The 24,348-nt window shown below is 45.7% G+C and overlaps 1 long non-coding RNA gene across 2 annotated transcripts in view; it reads right to left on the bottom strand.

Moving 5' to 3' along the window:
* The window catches only part of LOC120501454, a 125,990-nt gene extending 101,642 nt beyond the window's left edge, over window positions 1-24,348 (bottom strand). Inside the window, exon 1 of one of the 2 annotated variants that reach the window (XR_005627295.1) lies at window positions 24,055-24,348. This is a non-coding gene — a long non-coding RNA (uncharacterized LOC120501454). Of the gene's footprint in view, window positions 1-18,981; window positions 19,894-24,054 lie in introns of those variants that run through there. The other variant, XR_005627296.1, reaches the window with a different exon arrangement.

The following is a 24,348-nucleotide window of genomic DNA, read 5'->3' on the forward strand; positions in this document are numbered from 1 at the left end:
CATTATATTATGCTGTATCAGTGCTGCGACCTGTCTTGTCTTCCTCAGCATTAGGGTTTGTTAGCACTAAACCCAGCAATCTGCAGCTATATTTAAAGACTACCTGCCTCAGTGGCAGTGTCCATAATACCCTTGTTTCTTCTTTGGAAGAAATTCCATGAGGATTAAGTTTGAGACTGCTGGCAATCCCAGACTGAAGGGAAATTTTTCTGGTTCTGTGCAGAGAAGTGTTTGCCTGTTGCAGAGCAGGCACCCCTTCTCCAACCACTTATGACGAAATCACTTTTGTGCATCACTGGCCTGTTACGTACTACTTGCCCTGTTAGAGATTCCTAACATTATTCCTGCTCCCTGTGTGCAACAGAGCTGCATGCTGAAAGCACAGCCCTGTGGGGTGAATGACCCTCCTGGTTCCTCATCAGTCATTGGCCCAGCTTCCCCTGTGCACAATTTGAAGGGTTGAGTAGAAACTCCACTAGAGGAGTTTCAGAGACTTGTGGGCCTTGCACAGAACCTCCCAAGACAGCAGTGGCTAGTCCTTGTTCTCTCATTCCATTCACACTTGGTTTCTTCCTCTGCTTTACAAACCCTGCGCTCACAAAGCATCACCTTTGTCATGAAAGGTGCATATGCAAGCAGGTTACCTTCCAGACTTTGCATATTTTTTTTAAAGGCATTTAGATTGTAGCAATGGCCTGTCTCCTGCCAGAACTGAAGCTGTGCTGTGCCAGGAGCTCTGTGAGTGCCCATGGAGCATCCTAGCCTTCAGCTGCTTCCAGCCTAAAAGTGAAGCAGTCTAAAGGTTAAAAGAAAAATGTCATACTGGAGGTTTTAACATAATAATATACCTGCAAAGGAGTTTGATCTTCATCCTACAGAATCCCAAGAAAACCTAGTGAAAATGTGACCATCCCAAAGAGTCTGGACACTTTTCCCTGCCACAGAAACACTGTTACATGTCCATGATTGCAAAAAGACCCGTCACCTGCAGTGTGAGGATGGAACAACTGCTGGCTGCTGGCTGTGCTGGGGCCCTGCTCCATCTCTGAGCTGTGCCTCATGGAGTGTCAGCAGGGCCAGCGCAGAATGTACCAACCTCTTTTGTAAACAAAACAGCACCATGAACTTTGGTGTGAAATCAACTAATTTAAGGCAAATTGCAGCAAGTGTGACAAACAGCAGGAGGTAAGGAAGGCTTAAGGGTACTTCTAAAAGTGTTTATTTCACTGACAACTCCAGAAGAGGTCATAGTCTGGACCTGGCAGGATGGTTTCAGCAGCCATTGTTCTTTCTAGTGCAGGTCTATCTGATTTTCCATGACACAAGATCTAACCACTGGGCTTGAGGCTGTACCACAGAATTTTAGTTTAAAAAACCCAAGAGAGAGACTTAAAAAATATATATATTCAGGTCACTAAATAAATAAATAAATAAACCTGACACATGAAAATAAATACTGTTTTTCTATTTTTCTTTAAATTTACTGCTACTTTCATTCATTTACTGCTGCATGGAATATATTCAATGTCTTATTGTCATCCTGAAATAATAGGTATGCATTAATATCCATTGCAAAACTATCTCTTCATTTTTGTAGGGTTTGTCAAAAGAGGAGAGGAAGCATATGGGCCCTCCTAGGCAAGCTCTTATTCACAGGTACAAACTTTTTTCAGTGATGAATGAATCCTTTCAGAAATGCTAATATCAGCCTTTATACGAGGTGGCCAATGTAAACAGTAACTGCTGGTTCATTATTCTTGTTGTATCCTTTGCCAATTTACAAATATTCAGAGTTAGTTGAAACAGGCACTGTTTTTTGTTGGAAAAGAGCAAAAATGCATTTAGTAACCAAAATCTACTGATGGGAACAGATGACATAACCTCAAGGAAGGGCTTTCCTGTGACCCCCACCCATGTGAGAGAGGAGGACAGAGAATAAGGAGATGGGGATTTTGATACTTGGATCATATCTCACTGCTTGCATTCCCCCAGGAGATTTAGTACTACTTCTGAAAGCAGCAGCCAAAAATATGCTTTGATGTATCTTTCATCTAAGGCTATCTATATTGATAAACTATGTTTGTGCGGATGAAGCACTGAATCAGACAGGACTTTGTTCCCACTTCTATCTACCACAAGTTCTTGGTATGTCCTTAGAAAAGCAAAGAGAAGTTGTGTGCCTGACCCCAGCCTCTCTCAGCCAAGCAGAGGGACCACTTTCCCACACGGCAGCATGGCGAAAAGTTCTGTGCATCATGAGATGGTCAGCTCCCACCATACTGAGTCCTCCTGAAAGAGGAGAAAACAAATGGACACTGGTCTGATTCAGGCTGCTCTAAAATTAATCATACGATTCATTAGGAAACAAATTCTTCAGAAATTACCAATAACATTTTTTTCTTCTGGCATTATTGTTCACACAGATGAGCCAAATAAAGGACCATTTCAAAGGTTGTCATTAATTTCAGTGCAAAGACACTGGCTTTGTTTTGATTGCAGGGGAATGTGACTTAAATTAGGCCGGCTGACTTTGTCCTGAAGAGGACCACAGTTTCTCACATGATCTGTAGCATAGCCCCCAGCTGTGGATGGTGACCTGGCCAAAGCCACAGGGCATTCAAATCTGCTGTAGGACATTTGCCCCATAAAAGAGAAAATAGAGTGGATGGAAATGGAGTTGTCAGAAACTGTTAAGGGCAGCTATAGGATTCCAGAAAAAAAAGCATTTCCTCAGATCACAGGGGTTGACCATTTCTCCTACTTGCACTCTGCTCTCCCAAGTAACTGTGCACTGCTGGATTAAGCTGTGGAGACAAGGGGATGGAGGAGCAAGAAGCAATCTTTTTTGGTAAGGGAACATGTGTAGTAAATAACAGCTGCAAGGGCTCCCTCATGTATTGAAGTCATTATGATTCAGTGTTTTCCTTCCCAAAATCAGGCCTTAATGGGAAGCAAGTTTCAACCTTTCTAAAGGAGTACTCTACAATAAGCTTGTTAAGCTTGGAAAGTACTTTGGGAGCCCCTGGGATGAAAGGCGCTCTAGGAATGAAAGCTGATATTTATGATTATTGCTTGAAAGGAACAGACAGGAACAGTAATGTAAAATATGAATGGCTGCTGGTGCTAAAAAACATATAATTGACTTGATGCCAAAGAAGATAGTCCTAGCTCTCAAACCTGGATGACAAGGATTTAAGAGATGCAAAAAGTGGAAGAGACTTCTGCAAATAACAGCAAAAGCCAACTTGATGGCAGGGCAAATAGGTGTCTTGTGGGTTTTTCTTTTCTTCCTCCTAAATTGCAGGCCATATGATCTGATCTCTCTCATCCCAGCTCTGCCAGGCAAAACAGATGCCTGTTAACCACAGCAAGTACTGCTGGTTTGTGCTCATCTTAACAGAAGAACCTACAGATCCCTTTGGACATCAGGGGAGAAAAATATCCTTGGTAAGTGATCATATGTTATGGAGTGGCCTAAGTAGATTCATATCTTATCTCACTCAAAGGACTAAGAGCAGAAGCACTTCAGGCTAATGCAAATTAAACTTCCCTATTTTAGAAAGCTATAAGAGAAGAGAATCAGGCTAACAGGCTCTGCTCCTGCAAACACCTACCTGGATACTTTCTGCTTGTAAAATGCCTGCTATTGATTTTACACTGGGCATCTGGCCCCCTAATGTGGCACTCACAGCTGCTAGAGAAGATGTTTCTCTATCCAGACCTGCTACTGAGACATCTTTATGCTGGTGTTCTGCTCTTCCACTACTCTCTGAGAAGAGCTAAAAGAAAATCCTTTGAGAGAAAGAATTATGAATCTTGACTTCTTCAAAAACAAGCTTGAAAGTAACTCTAGTGCATAAGAAATCTTCCCTACAAAATCCCACAGGATCTCAGGATGTGATTTTTTTTTAATATAGCAGAGAATATCACAGCATGTAGCACAGGCTGAATGCTAATATCATACACATTTAAATTAGATATAAGGTTATTATTTTTTTAATGAGCTACTGCAATGAATTAACAAAAAAGGCTATGCACTTCAATTCACAGGCTCCAAATGAAGACAGGATACCTTTCACAGGAGTGCATCAAGCAGATGTGGGTTAGTGGGCTAGAAGAACTGGAGTGGCTCTAGGGACACGGATTTCAAACAATGAACATCCCACCGAAGTTAGCAGCCCTCTGTGTCCCTCGGGGCAAGCCTTACAACCTCCCTGCAGGCCAGTCCCCCACATTTAAAATGCTGCTGTGCCCCACATCAGCCAGGAGGGCAGTATGATTGTGCTCTCTGGGTCGCTGAAGGCCGAGCAGAGCCCTGGCCTCACCTCAGACTCTGGACAAGCATCATTTCATTGAATCAGCACTGGCAGGGCTGCTTGGCACTGCAGCTGCAGCACTGGCATGCCGTAAGGGGAAGAAGGACCCCTGGCAGCTTGTGCTGCTGGGGCTGGGGTGTGGAGTGTGCTCCTGCAAGGTCCCTTCCATCAGCCCTGCTTCCTCTTCCTAGCACAGTCTAATGCTGATGGATCTGTATTGGAAATAACAGAAAGTCCTTGGCCTTTTTTTCCCCCTTTCTTTCTTTCTTGCTTCCCTTTAGCTATTTAGGCCAACTCTGGCTAATCACGCTCTCTAACTTATGCTCAGTCACTGCCATGGCAACCATTTCAACATGCAGTTCATAGACTGCCTCTGAATCACACACACCTTGATGCTTCGGGAGAGGCATTAGGAGAGGAGAACTATCATCTGCTACACTGACACATTTTTCTACAGTATTACCTCTGGCAGCATGAATCTCTTCTTTTAGCTCTGAATAGCTCATCACTTGTTCTGTCCCCTTTTCCTCCCACCAAAATAGGTTCTTTAAAAACTGACACAGATTTATGGAGATGAAAAAGAAATGGTGTAGGAAGAGAAATGCATTTAGAAATTCCACTCTCTGGCATCTGAATTCACTCTTGTAAGAATCCTGAAAGCCTGTGCTATTACTTCTGCATAGGAAATCCTGAGACCTGGTTATAACACGGTGCTAATAATGCCAAGGTTGTGGGTTCAGTCCTCTATATGGGCTGAAAATCATTGAGTTTAACACTTAGGAGTTAAACTCAATGATTCCTGTGGGTCCCTTCCAACTCAGAAATTCTGTTTTGTTCTGTTGTGCCTCAGTGGAAAAGGAAAAAGCTTTGGGGGCTTGCTTTCTGGTTTTCTCTGACCCCAGGAGAGAGGCAGCAGCTCAGGAATAGAGCTCTCCTTTCTCCTTTGCAAAATGGCAAAGAAGTGCAGCTGCCCTGCAATGTGCAAAACCAGGTCTGCCTCTGTCCAAGCACAGAGAGCAAGATTTGAACAGCAGTGAAAAAAGATCTACCTGGAACATGGAGGTGCATTTTTCCAACAGTCACCTCTGAAGATCTTGCTCAAGGTCTGCTGTAATTAGGTCTGCTTTTGTCTAGTCATGATGCCTGGCACCCGGGCAGCAGTGAGGTGCTGCACAGGTGTCTGCCATGCTGCCTACAAAAGGACCATTTATTCTGCTCACACTTAACACAGTCTGCTCCCAGACAGTCAGAGGGGAGGCTCTGACTGCCAGCACCACAGTATTAAAAAAATGCTTTTTAGTTTCTTTATGTAATTATAGCTGCTGTGTGGAAGAACCTGATCCATGTCTTGAATGTTTTATGTGTTTATGTGTGTAGGTTTCTAATGAGTATATATCACATGTAGTGTCATGTTGATCCTTATCAGGTATAATTACACTATCCATTCCTTTCTTCCCATCTTCTTCTGTGTTTTTATCATTGTCAGCTGGCCACTAGCCACAAACAAGGCCTACCACTACCACCTACTTGACATCAATAAGAAAAATGTTTCTGCTGCTGACCAAGAGAGAAGAGAAATTCAGATGCACCCACGAGCAAACAAATATTGGCACACCTAAAGTAACCTGTATGGAACATTTGATTTCAGTTCAAATTATTTCAGTTTAAACTCAGCCCCCCTAGCCATAGTAGAGCACCCTCAAACACAGTTCTTCAAACCAAAATGTTTCCTAGGAACAAAATCTGAGACAAGAGGCAGGAGTCCCTCAGGAAGGCAGATATATCTCAGCCAGCAGGTAAATATCACACAGCAGTCACCTTTGCCCTGTGATTTTAGTACAGGCACATGCAGACATGCACACTGCTTTATAAGAACTGCATATGTACTTTCCAGCAAGCATCATTCATGCAAATTATCTTCCACTGAAATCAAGACTTTGAGACTGCTGAAGCCAGGAAACGTTGTGTGTTTAGAAAGAAACATCATGCACAGTCTATCAAACCTCTAGGACTCCTTGACTATGTATAGCATGCTTGGGGGGACCCAGATCCTCAGCTGTCCTTTCTAATCTGCAACCTAAAGTCAAGACAAAGGCTGGCAGGAGAATTTAGGACACAGCTGACTGCTTTTAGACCAGATACTTTAATGCTAATGCATTTCTGTAACCATATACTAATCATGGACAAAATTACAATACATCTGTGAATGGGGAATACCATCTTCATGGCATGCACACACTAAACTCTTCGGTGAATCAAATTTCTATAAACCACTGTCCTGAATTTAGACTTTCACCACACGTCCCTTTCCCAATGTATCCAAATGTGTCAGTCTCCCTCGGCCTGTAGGTAAGGATGCACTCTTACCCCCATGTGAGAGGAGGCATGGAGTGACAAAGGCTAGAAATTAAGCTGGAAGTATTTTCCTTCTTATGTCATGCATTAGGTAACTTGCCTGACACCAGCCAGACTGGCAGCATCTAGAGCAGAAAATCAAGCCAGTGAATCAGGGCACAAGTAGGGGAGCTCAACCATCCACCCCCAAGCTCTTGGTGTGGTCCTGGGTACAGTTTTGGCCCAGGCCAAACAGTGCTCTACCAAACTGTTCCCAAGCATAGTCCAGGAATTAGCATGGCCCAGGATTGTTCCCAATAGGTAGTCTGTATGTTGGCTTTGGAGGACAAGAAGGTTTAAACATCTGTCACACCAGGGCCAGACTGTTACCCAGCCACAAAGGAAAACACAGCTGCTGCCTGGTTTATCAGCACAGACATGGCCCACGCCACACAAGGCTGTGCCTCGGGCTTTTGCCAGAGACAGTGTCCCTGCCTTTGCTGATCAGGACACACCTCTGAGCCAGCTGTGCTGGTCCTCTTCTCCATTTTTTTTCAGTGCAGTGTCAAACTAACTTTGGCTACAGCTGCTTTAAACCATCACATCTGACACTGAAGAGGCTGAGCAGAGCAGAGTTGATGCAGCCAGTGCCACGTCCCAGCTGGGAGCTGAGCCTGTCTCCAGGAGCATCTCACCCTGCTACATTCCACTCTACCAAATTCCACTAGGTGAACACCTGGGCATGCCTGACTTGTAATCAGGGGGAAAGGTGATGCCATGGTTGCCTGTTTCTCCACTGGAATGGCTTAATTTTGACTTCACACCACAGGCAAGCAGAAAAGGTCCCTCACTGTCTGGCATCATAATGGCAGCAGCAGCAGCCCAAACCCTGGCATGTGGCCTCTGCAAGGCTCTCCTGCCCCAGTCCCAGCCCCAGCCCCAGCCTGATGTGCCTTCCCTCCCTGCTCCAGCCAAGGAAGGCCTTGGACTTGACCAAGGGGGTGCTACAGACCAGACCAGCCAAGGACTTTAATTGCCCAAACAGGCAGTGCATGAACTTAGAGTGGGCTCAAACCTGGGCTAAGCATTTGCTACAGACATACCCTCAGCAAGTCTGGCACAACCATGGAATGAAGCTGGATGTCCTGAGGCCACCAATCTTCCCTTCCTTAGCACTGTATTCCTGGGAATATAAACCAAACCTTGCAGGGGCAGGAGAGCAGCAGCAGTCAGTGATTCTGTCTTCATTTGATAAAAATGAAAATATGAAGGTGTCTGCATAGCTATCTCCTGCATTTTCTCTCCTGCATTTTTCATCAGAGAAACATGACCTCTTGGAAAGTTGCATTAGCAAGCACCTCTCATTCCTCCACCCCTGCCTGGGTGGCACAACATCTCTTAATAGAATGAGCTGAGGAAAGCTGACAGTTTACAGGCAGTGCAGAAACCTGTACTGTGCACTCTCATCTCCTTTTGAATCCAGCGTTAAGCACTGTCTTGCTTTCCAAAGAGATGTGAAAGAGATTAGGAAGGAAGTAAAAATATGTTTTTTATATTTTCTTAAGAAACATCCAGGTCTTGTTGTGTTCCAAGGGAGGGCACTGGCATAGGACAGAGATCAGGACTGCCCTAATTTGTATGTTCCCAAGCAGGTCAGGAGAGATTGCATAGAAAAGAAAACATTGCAAAAACCTTTTGCAATGCAAAACTCTACAAACAATTGCAAATTGTTTGAGTTAAAGCAGAGAAATTGCCTGAATGGGTTTTGAACCCTTTTCCTTCTTCCTAATAATGAGTGTTTCCTTTTTTGCAAGCATGATCCTGGAATGAGAAGTCTCATAGTTTGGGGATATGTTCACACTGGGAACATTCACGTGACCTTTCAGATCACATTCCTCCTATTTATAAGAGTATTAGTCATCCACTTAGAGAGCAGAACTAATACCATGTTTGTTAAATGACTAAATGCGTGCTATGAATAACCAGCGGAGGGTACTTAAAACCACAGTCACATTCAAGAACACACAGAGAAGCCCTGGCCAGCTAACACTTAGATGGGACACAAATAATACTATTGCATGTAACATTTGAAAACATACGTTTGAAAAACAACTTGAAGACAGTTCATTCACAGGAAGAAAGGACTAAATTAAATGTATAGATTCTTTTCCAGAGAGAGTTCACCTGGTTATTTAGACATATAGGAGAGCTGGCAAGAACGCATGACTGCTGAAGACTAAAATTTGACAAAAGTCCAGGCAGAACTAACTGTAAGACTGAGAGGGTGCATCACAACTGCTGGACCTTGGCCTTTACACTACAGAGAAAACGTCAGGGTTGTCGTACTGTTTGCAACTTTGTCACTGGCAAAACACGAGGTTTAGGAGCTCTGAGTAATGCCTCATTATGTTGCTTAACTTAGCTTCAGGGAAAGCACAATACAAACCATGCACGTTGTTAGCCCCAACACGTTTGTGAGTCTCAGCCCACATGAGCAAACTTTCTGTGCCTCAGATCTTACCAGTGGCCAGCAAACTGTCACAAGCAGTATCAGTTCCTGGGTTAGGAAAAAATGGTGCTTCCCAGGCTCTGAGGACTTCCCTGCTGTGCATGCAGTAGTATCAGCACTTTTGGAAGCATTTAGCAGAACGAGATAGATGTAGTGAGTACACTCAGACCATTTTTGTAAAACCGTATGAGTGCATGCATCTGTCAGGAAAGGATCTGGAGGAGAGGAGAGGAAGAGTGAAAGACAAAAAGGTGGGTGGAACAGGAAGAAGGAAAGTGTAGACAGCAGACTATGTGCCCTTCTATAAAAGAAATACAGAAGCAGTCTGGGCTGTGTGAGGTGCACATTTCTGACAGCAGGGAAAATGGAAATGGGAACAGCTCTGCAAAGAATTTACGAGAGTTTTGAATAATGATGTGCAAATTATGGGCTGGAATGCAGAGTATTAAAGGGCTTTGAGTTCCCACCTGGCCCTCAGTTTAGCATTAAAGTCCAGTGACGTGCTTTCACACTGCAGAGGATGGTGTTGGGGGGACACTGGGATGCCTGGCTGCACTACACTTTGGCCAAACCTTCTGAGGGTGAGGTTGGACATTACTGGCAGGAAATGCCCAGCTGCAGTCACCTGGCACATCAGGGAGCTGCCCCTGCCAGCACATTTTCCTAGTACCAGCCTGCCCAGAGGGAGACCAGCGCCACACCGCAGGCAGCTGCTGAAAGGTTCAGTGAGAAGGTGGCAGCTAAAGGTGCAAACATCACTTCCTCATTGCAGCCTCTGTGAATGGCCCTGCCTGTGCAACACAGAGGATGTTTTGAATGGCAGAGCACAGGCAATGAATCATCATATAATCACTGCTGGTGTGTCCCAGCCTCAGTGTATCATCAAGCCTTCCTTTGGGTCAAGTAACCATCTGAGTCTGACTCACCGCCACAGCACAGGTTTCTCCTGGTGCAGGCTGGCGTGGTCAGTGAACAGAGCTAATTGAATGTGCTCTCACTGTTTCACCCGTGGCCCAGGAGGGCCGGCAAGGCTGGGTGCAGCTTTGCATGCAGACCCTGCTAGCACACAGGGTTCCCACAGATCACGTAGTCTGTTGGGCACAAAAGTCACGTAGCTAATCGTTAACCATGTAAGTTATCACTGTTTCCTTAAAAACTCCTCATAGGACAAAGGGTTAGTACTTTCACGGGCTAGAGCTATGTCAACAGCAAGACAAGTCCTCCAAAACACAGAATTATTGAAGCTGACAGGGACCTCAGGAGGTCATCTGGTCTGACGTCTCTACAAAGCCAGGCTTGAACACCCCCCTTCCTAGTTCTCAAAGTCTGAGCTGCCAACATAGAGTCAGGAGAAACCCCATACAAGCCAAGGAGCACTTGTGATGCTGAAGCCCCTCCCAGATCACACAGTAAAAAAATAAAAATTATGGGAAAATCCAGCAATAACAGGTAGTAGCAGAGGACCACTGCAAAGACAGAGTAAACTGAGGGAAAGACCAGCAAAACTAGTGTAGGAGAGAGAAGGCATGTTTGTTTCCTTTGCTGACAAGATGGAGGCAAGAAGGGTGGTATGGAGACATATTTCCTTTCTCTCAGTTTGCTGCACATGGAAGAAGCCACCTCCTGACACCATGAAGGCAAAGTAAGAGTCAGGTTGCTGCAGCTGGAAGAGGAGCAGAGTCCTGTCTCCACCCTGCCTGCACAGTTCTTCTATTGCAGGCCTTGAGAGCAGTGGAGGGAAGGGGCAACCCTCATTCCTCTCTAGGCCAGATGAGAGCAGGGTTCACCGGATCTCACCTCCACCCTGTCACTAATATCAAATAATAATAGTATTTAGCACTTCCATAATTACCTTTGCACTCTGATATCACACACACAGCTGAATTGGAAGTCATTAAGATCATTATAATGAGCTTCAGTGGATCCTTTCAGTCAGAGGCATTATTTAGCCAGCCCTCATTTTCGTGGTTACATCTGAATAAGCACTCTGCATTGAGGTGAGGTTTGCCGATGAGACACTTTGGCTTAAAGGCAGTCTCCTACTTGCAAAGGCAGAATAAGTGTCATTATGCATTATGTTTCACCAGACTTCAAAATGCCAAGGAAGGTAAGTCAGGTTACAGCTGACTCCACCTTCAACTTGTATGAGCTGCGAAACTCTTCCCACAGACTGGCACGTGGGGAAGGTCTGCCATGACCCCCAGTTATGGAAGCTGCCATTCTGGAGGCCTTCAATGCTCAATAAAAGCAGCTACTACAACCTCTTGCTGCAGGGGTCAATTCAGCAAGAATTGTTACTAAAGCAGAGAGGGCAGAAGGCCAGAAGCTCTGGGAGCACCTTGCACTGGGAACAGGAGCACCGTGCTGACCTAGTGAAGGGCTGGGCTGCCAGCCAGAGCTCAGGCGGGCGGGCACGTGGACATATGGCTGTTGCTTGACTGAGCATTGCTGGGGCCTGTGAGCAGAACTGAGTCCAGAGCCATCTGCAGAACAGAGATCTGCTGGTCCTGGGTCTTCTTACAGCCCCACTGAAGATTTCTTCCTTTGGCCTTTCACTAAGAAAGAATTAAGTGCCTCTTTAATTGTGGTTACTTTCAGTTCCCTATTCATAAATGCAAATAAAGACACTTATTTCTCCCATTTCTATTCTCCCTTTGTGTTTGAGCTGTGAATCCCTTGGGAATCCACAGCCCAAATATCAAGGCCTTCTAGGTGTACCTGTCTTATTAACAACAAAAGTAATGTGCTGATTTTGTTACTGAAGTAGGAGGAAATGTAGGCACACGGAACAAACCCTTGTAATGCTATTTCTTATGTTTAAAAAAAAGAACAAAAAGGTAATAGAGTGTATACTTTGACCAAGAGCAAAGGTAAAATCACAGCAGCTGACTCAGTGTAACAGAAAGAACTTAATAGAGCTGGCAACATTTCAGCCTGCCTTCTCGGGAACATGAACATGGGAATGTGTTAAGAGTAGCATAACATACCCAGAACAGTGTCTGAAGGAAAGAAAAGAGTCAGTGTTGGGCAAAAGTATTATTTTCAGCAGGAAGAAAGTTATGCTGGCAAAGCGTGAGCACAAACATGTGTTTATTTCTTGGTGCTCAGTTACTGTCAACATTACAAATGAACCCCACCAAGGCAGAGAATCTAAGCCTGCACTACTGGCCCCAAATACAGCTGAAACGCTCTCCTAAAGTGTTTGCGACCTAACCACTCAATCCATCCTCCAGAAGCAGGTTAAAACAGAAGACTTGGGTAAGAACCAAACAAGCTTCATTGCAGCTTAGAAATACAGTTAAGATACAAAGCTGTTTCTCTACTTCAAGACAAACTGGCTGTTACAAAAAATATTGAGGAGCAAGGACACTTCCTGAGCTCTGGCTGTATCTGCAGTGGAAAGGAGTTTCCCATGCCGTTTCCTTAATTAGCACAAATATGCTGACAACCTTCTCCATGCTGAAATCAAGCCATAGGTCACTAAAAAGTTGATCTATCTACTCATCCAAATTCACCACATGCTGAGCCAACATGTTGCAAAGCCATAATCAGTACCCAGATTATAACATGGCTTTGTCATGCATCCAGCTGCAGAAACAAACTTGGATGTCCCAATATGAAACCTATTTGTCCTGCAGTCAGCAAACAAGAAAAGTGCCAATATATACATTCAGTGTTTGGCAGGTGGTAGAATTGTGTGCTGGCATTTATTGGATCATTTTGACCATTACATGAATTTATAAATATGACCAGTTGAATTAGAGAAATAACCTGATCTGAAGATCAGATTCTAAGCTTGCTTAAATTGAAATAAACAGGGAATAACTCATTCAGCATCCAGTAATTTACTCTGGTTTCATCATGGAGAGATCAAGGCCACAGTTACCTCTTTACACAGCTTGATCTGAGCTTTAGTCCTTGTCAACAGCACGTGCTATAGTACAATCATGCAGCAGTTGAACAGAAAAGACAGCATGCCAATACAATAAATAGTGTAGTACCAGCCCTAGGGAAAAGTTTAGCAACCTTATGACAGGTATGGTTTAAGTGTATGAACCTGAGCCTTGTTCTTCAGACAGTTTTTGCCTTGCTGGTAACGCAGCTGGCAGAACAAACCCCAAATACAATTTATGCCTGGCCAGCTTCTGGCCAGCTCACAGCTAATTCTGAATGAAAGCTCTGATGTCTAAGCTGTTTCCTCCTGGCCAAGCAGCCCATTTTCCGTGACCGGTTCACAAAGGTTGCTGCCTGCTGTGCGGACAGGACACTACAGCATGCCAGTGTGACTGTGTGACCCCTTCTCCCACATTTCAGTTGTCCCTAAAGTAGTGCATCCTGCAGCGTGCTGCACCAGGGGCTGCTGCTCTCAGAAGGCTTCTTCCAGGAAACCACCTCCACTGTTGCTGGTCTATGGCGTCACTGCCCACATTTTCCCAGAATCACTTGGCACCAATGTGGCTGGACAGCATGGCAGGTAGCCCTGCCAGCATAGCTGCTGCTTGGAAAATCTGCCCTGGATGTAAGCTGAGCACCTCACTGGTTACCCGCTATAACTCTTTCAGCTGGATACAAGGTCACAGTTGTGAGTAACAAGAATGTCTCTTTGATGACATTGACATAAATTACCTGTACTTTCTTGCCAAATAAAAATAATATAAAAAGAACACCAGAAAGTGATGCCCCGTGAAGAACAAATTAGATCCCATTTTGTGTCCCTTCACCTGTAGAGACAGGTTTGAATGTCACTGAATTTTGAACTTGTGATTGTCACCCAGCCAAAAATGAATGAAACCAGGCTGATGGCTAAGTCTGTAACTTTCCTATTGAGCTGTTTTCTTTCCTGATTTTTTTTCCTATATTTATTTATTAATTTCAGTAATTGTCCTTCATCTTTAAGACACAAATGCACTGTCATCTGCCACAACAAATCTTCCTTAGGCACTGTCAGTAAAAGCACATCCTTCAAATTTATCATGACTCAATGGGACTCCTCCTGATTGGTGAGGCCAGAGGGAAAACTATGCCAAGGGCCAGACCTGGGAGATTGCAAGCACTCACAACTGGCCTTGGCTTCCATTTGAGGTACATGCAGCTGAGCCCTCATAGGGGCAGCTGGACACTTCAGTGGTTACATGGGGACAGGAGACAATGTCCCTGAATGCTTGCAGAAAGACAAGAAACTGACAGGAAGCAAAAATGCTTCCTACTGCTCAGACTGCGCCCTGAACCCTTGTTGCTGTTAGACAGCCCTAGTCTCCCAGGGAGAAGGGGAGGGATGGATTGAAAATAATTCTGACCTTCCTGGAAGAATGGACTTACTGATGCTGTGCTGGGCTGAAATGTGAAACCACTGAAACTCTGGGCCTAGAGAGTGGGAATTACCAAACCAAGCCCAGCACGATTCAATAAAGCAAACTAAGTCTCACGCAGCAGCTTCCTCTTCTAACCCCATTCCTTCTTTCTGAAACATTCTGCACATTTTAACTACCTGGCAGCAGTGATCTACATGCCAAGAAAGCTGACAATGTCTGGCTGTGCATCAGCACAAGCCAGAGAGATATAAATCAGGCAAGGTGCAGGTAGTCAACTCACTCATAAATGCTTCCCCAAGGATCTCCATTGTGCTCAAGCAGTGGCAAAAACCCCCATCCACACAAAGGATGACACACCTTTGCCTCCCACTGACCTCAGTATAAGATTCATATTTGGAGAACAGAACCCCATCATCCTGGCCTCATTTACACCAGTTTCACACAGTTACGTCCTTGGGAGTACCCCATCTTTGCACAGGTGTTCCCAAGACCAAACCTGTCTCATTTAGCATCTCTGAGAACCACTGAGTCTTCCTTCACCGCAGGAAAAAAAAAAAAAAAGGCAGCTTGACATGGCTGGAAAGCTGTTTTTCCTCTCCCCCAGTTACCATTGAAGACAGATTAAGGAGCTCACAAACAGGAGGGCAGCTTGGAGCCTGTAGATCCTTCACTGAACACATGAGCAAGCACCACACAAGCCTTCCCTGCAGTCCCACAGCTGCTGGGCCCTGACCAGGAGGTACCACCAGCACAAGGCAAATTTCCACAGTAATCTTTCTCTGGAGAGTTTCTGCTGCACTACCATGGCTGAACTGCTGGTTTAGAATGTCAAAGTCCTCCCTGCTGGAAATGAGAGCACCACTCACAGCATATACTTCACTTGAGCTGGCATTGGTTTCTTCCCATTTTCTAGCCTTTGCCATGGGAGCTTAAAAGTTTGGGTCTATGCCTTGTTTACAAACTCAACTCAGGACAAAACCCCCAGGTTTTAGTTTGCTGACCAAAGGCCAACAGGCCTGACCTCAGTCATTAGCTGATCAGGGGACTTACTGAAGAATTAGGAAGTGCTAAACCAGAAAATGCCCAATATCAATGTCCCAACAGGAGTCTTGCCCCTTTTCTCACCTCATAGACAGCACTGTGCCCAACAAACATACCACAGCACACTACACAGAAGAAATTATCTCTATCCCAGACATTGTAAAATACCGTACTGAGTTACAAGCTGGAGCGAGGATGTGGTGCAGAAGTCCCAGACAGCCTTGGAGGCAGAATTACTCATGTATCACAAAACTGAGATGAAGTTATGCTCCTTACATTTCTATAGGGCAAGGAGAGGGGAGAGACAGACTTTAGCATTTCCAGAAGACTTGTTTTAACAACTGATGACATATGGGGACAGGATTCACCAAACTTCCCTTGGCTCAAGAATACAAAATCCTATTTCCCCATGTACCATCAGTTTGCTAGCCACCTAGTCAAGTGCTGTTTTAAAGCCCTAGGCTTTACATTCTTCTTGGCTAATTCATTGTATTGACCTCTGCCCTGCCATAGGGGCCAAGACCCTTGCTTTGGGAAACCATTTTCCCTCCAACTTGTCTGAGCTGGCTCTGCCCTTCCCCCAGAGCTAAGGTGTGTTTACAACCAGCATCTTGAATTGATGAGATCCCAAAGAAATAAGTGGCTTACACAGGTGGAATTTGGTAGAGATAACGGAAGTAAACACCAGCTTGATATTTGAGGAGTTTCTGTGCAAAGTTTCACTTGTGCCTACTAGCCTACAGGTGTCCTACAAGCTTAGGATGCTTCAGCTGACTCGGTTTTTCACACCACCCTCGCCTGTTTCTAAAAGCATCTCTCGTTTTGATCACATGGCAGCAGGTACTCACTTGCTTACACACACAGCAGTGTTACAAGTGACTGCTGAACACATGCTACACTGGTGAGCTCTGCAATATTATCTGTAGCTGTAGGGCCACCACCCCTCCCACACTGTCTCATTTTTCTCAGTGTAACCCCAGGTTTGGCCCTACTCAATCCCTGGCCACTTTTCAGAGGGAAGCTTGCTCTTCCTCTCCACCACCCCTCTGAGCTCAACAATCAGGAATACAGAGGAAAACTTCTGCTCATTTGCACCTGGGATGAGCAAACAGCCAGCCCACACTCTGTCCAGCAGCGTGAATGCCAGGTTATGTGAGGACATGCCAGCAGGGCCCACATACCACTGCTGGGCTATGAGCACTTCAGATATGACTCTGCTCAGGAGACTGAAATATAAACAGCAATTTCTGGGAGGAGTGGCTCCATACAAATACTCCCCCATCTTAGTCACAGGCTGAAATAAATAAATAAATAATCAAAGCCATATAATCTCCCAGTTGGCATGCTCAGAGTCATGTGACCAGTGCCAGCCCTCACCCCAAGGTGAAACATGGATCCAAAGACTGGGCCCTGGCTTTGCGGTGCTCCAATGGCACAAATGGGGACAGGGACAGGCAGCAGCCCCTAACTGGGAAGGCACAGACTTCACCCACCTGGCAGACAGCAGAGCCCAGCTGTATGCCACCTGCTCCCAGCTCCATCATGCTTACATAAGGGAAATACTGAGGGGGCCAGGAGACATTAACCCAGAAATCCCCATGTGACCAAGTGGATCCCAAGTGAATCCATCCCACCCAAAACCACATCTGGGTAGCAAAACCAACAAGGGCCACTGCACAGCATGGACCCGAAGAGGCTGGGGAACAGGCCTAAGGAAGTAGTTTCCTCTTTCCCTGTGCTTTGGTGAATGGGAATAGCTATGCAGGGAGCCAAGAGGGCACACTGGGGCAGAATCAGTCTAGACTTGCTCTGCTTCTTGTCCTCCTTCCCGCAGCATCTGCTGCTGGCCCGTCAGAGGCAGGATAAAGAGCTAAGCAGACCTCGCATCCGGCACAGCACAGCCATTTGTACTCCCCTGCCTGCTGAGTCTGGCCAAAGCTCCTGCGTGTGCATGAAAGATGATCCCAGCATTAAACATACTCCTCCTCTTTGTCCAAACTAGAAATGGCTCCTCAGCCTACAACATCACCAGGCTATGTTAAAACATCTAAGTATAATCAGGAATGCAGCTGGAGGTACAAGCATGGGTAAGCAACAATGAGACTGTATTTTAACAGGAACTATCCCGATGGGCTCTGAAAGCTACCTAAAGTGTATCTGCATGTTGCTAATTATATTTACTGGTGGTGGATGGCATTTTTTTTTCAAGCTGAAGATGAGTCAGAAAAAGAAAAAAAGGTCCTTTATTGTTGTGGTAGCAGAAGGATGTCTCCTGAGGGTGTATGTAATGCACTACTGTCACGGCATGACAATGGAAAAACTGACTGCTGAGCCAACCAAACCCCCATAAATACCTAATGATATCTCTCTTGGCCCAGATTTTCTACAAGTCGGTGCCTGAACTGCATACAAAATGACAATCGATATGAACGGATCTCTTTTCTCAACAGAGCCAGAATTTAAGAGCCCAGCTGAGCATTATATTCCAGTTCATACAAAGACATCCTTTTAAAGGACTGTCACAATAACTTAAAGGTGGTGATCCAGCAGAAAAACTGCTAGGCCTCTCCTCACGATCTCCCCCACGTTCCAGCCATGAGTACAAAGAACAGCTGGCCTCAGTGAACAGACAGTGTTATTAATTACAACACGGTGACACAAACAGTGAGTGCCTAGGTATGTTATTGGGTCTGCATTCATGTGGGAAAAGAACAACATTTTCTTCCTTTTCTCCTTCTTCTCCTCCTCCCGGCTTGAGTAGCTCTGCCACCTCGTGTACTCGGCCGGGGAGGCAGCCGTGCCAAGCACCTGGCCCAGTTACAGGTATGTGCACAGACACAGGGAGCCCGTTGTGAGAAAACCCAGCCTTAGCAAATTTCTCTGGCCATCGTCCAGCCTCTGCACATTGGGCAAGAGACTCTCCCTGGCCGCGGTTACATCAGTCACCACCACCTCCCTCAATGTCATGGCACGGGAAGCGGCTGCCAGGGGAGGGGGGGGGGGGCGGGGGGGGGGGGGGGGGGGGGGGCGGTGTGGAGAGAGTGAGAGTGAGAGAGAGGCAGTCGCTGTTTTTTGAAACAGGCTGTCCAAAAAACATTACAACACCCTTGCCGGTTTCCAGTGGGTTTGCTCAGTTCCTCCCTTCCCGTGAAGACCACACAGGCTTCGCGAGGGCGTTCCGCCCTGCCGCAGAAAGGCGGTCTCGGGGGCCCACCGCTCCCGGCAGCCGCTGCGCAGCAGCGTGATTCCCCCTGCTTCCTCCCGACACTCTCCCACTTTCCATCGAGGGCCACAGCCAAGCTCAAAAGCTGATATTCTGATGGTTAAGGGGGTAAGCATTTTCTTTTCTTTTCTTTTCTTTTTTCCCAGAGGGAGATTTTTCACGCTGCTCCGCCCCCAGCAGAAGGGGGAGGCAGGGCTGGAAGCCGGAGCATTGGAAGCCCCTCACAGTTCCGCTCGCTCCTCTCACCTGCCTCTGTGCCTGCTCCAGTCCCTCGCACCCTGCCGGCCATGCACGCTCCAGGCACAGGGGCTGCCCAAGGCAGCCCTGGGGACACCGGGACTCCCTGCCTTCCCAAGCCGGCAGCAGGTCACAGCGGCCCAGGCTGGGACTGCCAGCACAGGCAGGCTGGAGCACCACGGCCATCAGCCAGATCCCACTCTTGGCTACTGCCAAGGGTAAATTTAGAATGATCCTCCCAGCAGTGACTGGGAACCTGGTCTTTGTAAGGGCTCAGAGCAGACCCTGGACAAGGGATGGCACTTCAAAACAGTCATCTGGGGCGTGGTGTAAGCAAAATCACCCTATAAAATAGAGCAAAACTGGCAAACGTATTGCTCCTGGCATGAATGTACTTCCATATTGATTCAACACTTAAAAAGGCAGTGAATGAGAATGAGGATGTCCTTTCTTCAAACCCTCCAGCAAATTCACTTTCGCTTTTGGCAACCTGCTGTTTTCTCACCCCTCAGCTCCTTCACCCTGACCGCAGCAGCACCTTCCTCCACCACCAAACCCTCTGCGCTGCCTCCCCTCGCTGCCTCCCCTGCTCAGCCTCTTGCCTGAAGTCCTCCTAGAGGAGGAGCTGAAATTTTCGCCTGACCGCACCGGCAAAAGCAGGGAGACATTGCTGAAGTCCACTGGGAAGCCATCGCCCATGCGGGCTGCACAGCTGAGCCCCGGGCTGCGAACCTGCCCCTCAGCCCTGCCTCTCCTGGGACAGGAGCCCGGTGGGTTGGCGAGCCGGCCAGATCGGGGTAGCTTTTCTCCAGTCAGAGGCTCTGGAAGGATTATTTGACTGCAACATATCATATGACTTTGTTCTTAGAGTTACATTTTAACTGAGAAAGTTTAACAAGTATGACTTATGGGCTTCTAAAATTGGCAGCAGAAAAATGAGCTGAGGAAGTCATGGAAAAAAACCACAAGCGAGGCCATTCCATGTTATGCACAATTTCTGGGCTCTTTTTCCAATCTTCTGGTTTTTTTGGATGGTGGAAAATATTTTCCAGCTACACAGGCCTGGCTTCACTGAGTATGTATTTATGCCAAGTTTATAAAAAGCAGCTGCAGACATGGTTGAATGAAAGGATTACACTGCTGTCTGTCTTCCAGAAGGTGCTTCAGTTCACACCCTGTCCCATAGAGCAAGGCTCGCTTCTCAAATCTCCATGAATTTATGTAAGGAAGGACAGAATTTGAACCGCACAATACAAACAGCTATGGGTGTGCATGCCAGTGGGCACACATGTGTGTACACACAGCTCTCTGGATAGCTGCTAGCAGTTCCTAGCCACTGCTAATGCTGGCTTGTAGCACTTCAAGTTTACCACCATTCCTCCAGCCTCTGCCCAGCCTACAGCTTGGTCATCTTCCATGAATACAAAAATGGGGAGAGGGCTTTCAGGGTCAAGACCCTGGTCTCAGTGTATTTCTGGTGCCTTCTTCATGCATACCTGCTCTCCAGCTGCTCCCAGCTAAATTCAGGCTTCACCAACCTCACGTATTTTCAGGCTGCCAGGCTTTAAGGCTAGGAGGGGTCACTGTAGGCATGCAGCCTGATCCCAACCACAGCACACAACACTGAATTTCAATCAGGAACCCAGGCAGCAGAGGCATAACCTTAATTTTCAGCCATGCCTTGTCACAGTCTTGGCCTGATACACTAGTCACAAGAGGAGAGTCACAAATAATTCTTCACTCTCCAAAACAGAATAGCTCCAGGGGGTGGGGGGAGGATACAAACTGAAAGCAGTTTGTACCTATAAAAAGGTAAGGTAGGTGGTAAGCTGCAGATCATGCATTACAGATCTGTATCCTGCTGTTTTTTCAGTCGAGTATGTTAGAATAACAGTACCAAGAACGACAGTGTTACATCAGGAATATCGGTCAAGACAATATTTCCTGGCAATTGTTTGAGAAATGCTTTTCTCACAGCTAATTTCTCCCAAGAGGCTGTGTTTTCTCTGTTTTTAGAAGGAGAGTGATTAAGAAAGAAGGTTTTTAAACCTCTGCACCCTGCTGTGGGACAAAGAACTGTGGGGGAAAGAAAGGAAAAAAGAAAGAAAAGAAAAAGGCACAACAGCTGTAATGTTCTATGAAATGATTTTGTTCTGTTCTGTTGCCAGGGTGGTGGGTGCAATCATCAGTTTGGCAGAGATAAATACAGGGAAAGCAAGCCCTTTTTCAGGAGCCGCAGCTGCAGGAGTGCCACATTGCCATCTAGCGACACGGGCCCTGAAGCCGAAGCAGCGGCGCTCCGGAGCCTCCTGCACCCGTGCCCCCGCTGGCCAGCACACCTGCACATGGGACCCCCTTTCCTTCTCGTGGCTTACAGCCAAGCTTGAAACCTGCAAAACTGCTTGATCTATAAAAGACAGGTGTAGGAAGGCAAGGGAAAAAGGGAAAAATCCACCATAAAGAAGTTTAAGATGAACTTGGCTTTGCTAGGAAAAGCTGGTTTTTACACTGAGATCCAAACAGATTCTCTGCCCTTCCATTGCTGCTGCTACTGCTGCTGCACACAAAGCTACCACAGCTTCACCATCTTCTGCAGTTATCATATGGATGTCTGTGGCAAAGTGATGGGCTGGCAGAAACAGTCAGCACTACCATGTCCCATGGAGACAGGTCTGATTCTGGACCTGATACCCTGCTCCCAGTCATGTTGGACCAAACAGCTGTGTGCCCTGATGCTGTCTGCAGTGCCAACCCTGAAAATTTGACTCCGCTATGTACATCTGCATTTGTATTCTGAAAAGAATACAAATGTTAACCTTTCAACCCTTTAAAAAAGAAAAGCCCAAGTGCTAAGCCCTTTAGACAGCAAAAGGCAGGCACTCGGTCTTCAGAAATGCCCAGCAAAGGGCAGTGTACAAATTCTTTTGTACGATCTTCACACGGCAAGTTAAAAAATAAAAAGAGCTTTGCTGTATGAGAATTATGACATTCACTAAAAGCTGTTAAATTGAAAGATACTGGCTACAGCAGACTTACATTTACCCAGAAAACAAAAACAGTCCCAGTGCCTAAACTCTGCCAGAAGACACCATCATTTTGGGAAGCAATGAAAGAAGTCTTGCATCAGGTATCCAAGACTGCCCACAAAGCTCTGCTTCATGGCATCTGTTCTTCCCACTGAAATAAATGTGCAGTCTCACACCTTACAGGCATTGAAAGGTGATTAGCAGCAGACTGTATTGGCTCTGGGGCAAAGGATGATGTGTCTAGCTAATAATTAACTCTGTGTCTTTGGGCCCTGATTCCAGTGAAGCTTCACAAGAGCACAGCTACACTGCATCTGCAGGCATGTCACAAAGGATGATATTCTTTGATATTAGCAAAAAATAATGCGGTCTTCCAAGAAAAAAGGAAAATGCACTTAAGTTCCCCCGAATGAAGATAATCAATACTGCTCCAGAGAACTACTCTTTCAGCAGCATGTTTTCAAAAACCCAGTGATAGTCTCTACAAGTTCTTTGGTGACATATATACATATATATATGTATATATACATATACTATGAGGACCTACAAATACTTTGAATTTACAAAACCACTTCTGCAACAATTAATTACAAAGTTTGTTCTGTCACTCCCTGAGACCCACAGCGCCTGCAACATCATCAGGAGCTGGGCAGGCAGAATTTGAACACTCAGATTTTTAAAAAGGAAAGGCCAGGAAGATTCCTGAGTCTGAGCCATTGCTGGTTCTGTCAGACTGCAATCTATTTCTTTTTTCTTTAAAATCAGGGTGAGATCACTGGGTTTTTTTGCTGCCCAAGGCAGGAGATACCTATCTTTGAAAAGATCTAAAGTATAATGACAAATATTGTCAGGCCTGCTGAAGATCTTCAAGGGCAATGCAGCAGAGAAAACACTGCTCCCAACTGGTCCTAACACCATTCTGGAAACAACCAAAATAAGGAAGGATTCTACAAAAGAGTCAACTGTTTTTTCCTTGCTTCCCATTTTATGATCAAAACCATGGGGAGAACACTGCCCCAGTATCAATACATTCCATCTCAGGGGATGTATTCCCTTTAGAAAATCAATATAACTTATGAGCACTTACTTTCATAGTTGCCCAGAGAAGCCAAGGTGCCCAAGTGGTGCTCAAGCTTAGTGCTCAAGCTCCCACTAAGAACCAGACAGTCCATTGGTTCTTGAGGGTGGCAGGGCACACCAGTCTCATCATCTGACCTCCTGAACATATGGCTACCACATAACCTGCCAAGCATGTCTTCCTCTGCTTTCTGGAAACCAGCTCTAAATTAGAAAAAGGAGGATAGAGCCAACAGAACTGCTCTAGCCACCAAGACCTGGAGGGTCAAAAGCATGTTTTAGAAGGCTGCATTGTTTTAAAGGATGGGGCAGCTGTCCAAAACTGGGCTACAGCTTTCTCTCTGTGAAGTACCTCTCCAGTTTGCAACTGTTTTATCAGGCTGTCAAGCATTCACAGTTTGCAATCCAACATCTAAGATGGACACTGATGCAACTGCATTGCCTTCTAGGCTGCTTCATTTATTTATGCCTTCTTTAATACCTATGACCCACCTTTCCTATTTGCATCATGGTATCACTGAATTTTGGGCACTACAGTTTGGGCTGATTACAGTGTTTTGACAGAACAGAGTTCCCTTTAAAATTGCTGTCCAACAGCAAGCTAGATTTCTGAAAGATTGCTTCTTACATTTTCAATGCAGAAGGTATTTAAACTGCAGAACTGCCAGCAGAGCAATTAACCCAGTGCTTGATACCTCATGTTATTGCTTTCAGTTGTGGGGGAAGTTGTGTCTCAAATCTATTCCGTTATAGAGCCTTTAATACTGCTTTCTTTTGGTAGGTTAAATTATTTATAAGCAGATCTGTGGTTGGTTGAAGTCTGGTTTTTCCTGATTACACTAGTAACTAGCAGTGATTAGCCAACTAGTCTAAAATTAATGTGATGTAGAAAAGAAGCAAGCTTCAAAGCTTCAAACAAAATTCAGATAAAACACCTGCCCAATTACTACCAGAACAATCATACTATCCTAAACCTTACCTCTCCCTTCCTGTGTCACTGTCCCAATGTCCTGCTCTTGACTGCTTAGGTTTCCATGAGGAAAGGACCATGCAGAGTAAATTACAGGATCAGGACCGCAGGCTGTGAGTTTGGAGAAGCAGAGACTTCATCTTGACAGATTCTTCAGAGTGCCACACACATCTCTGCTGATACAGAAGTAATAATAATTTCATGCTAAGAATTCTGCCAGTGTCAATGGCCAGTAAATAACATCCCTACAAAGAAGTAAAAAAGGGCTCTTAGTTGTTTCAGACAACTTCTGACAAGCCAAGG

The sequence above is a fragment of the Passer montanus genome, unplaced genomic scaffold (assembly GCF_014805655.1).
Source record: "Passer montanus isolate IOZ18808 unplaced genomic scaffold, ASM1480565v1 scaffold2, whole genome shotgun sequence".
In the NCBI taxonomy this organism is placed as follows: Eukaryota; Metazoa; Chordata; class Aves; order Passeriformes; family Passeridae; genus Passer; species Passer montanus.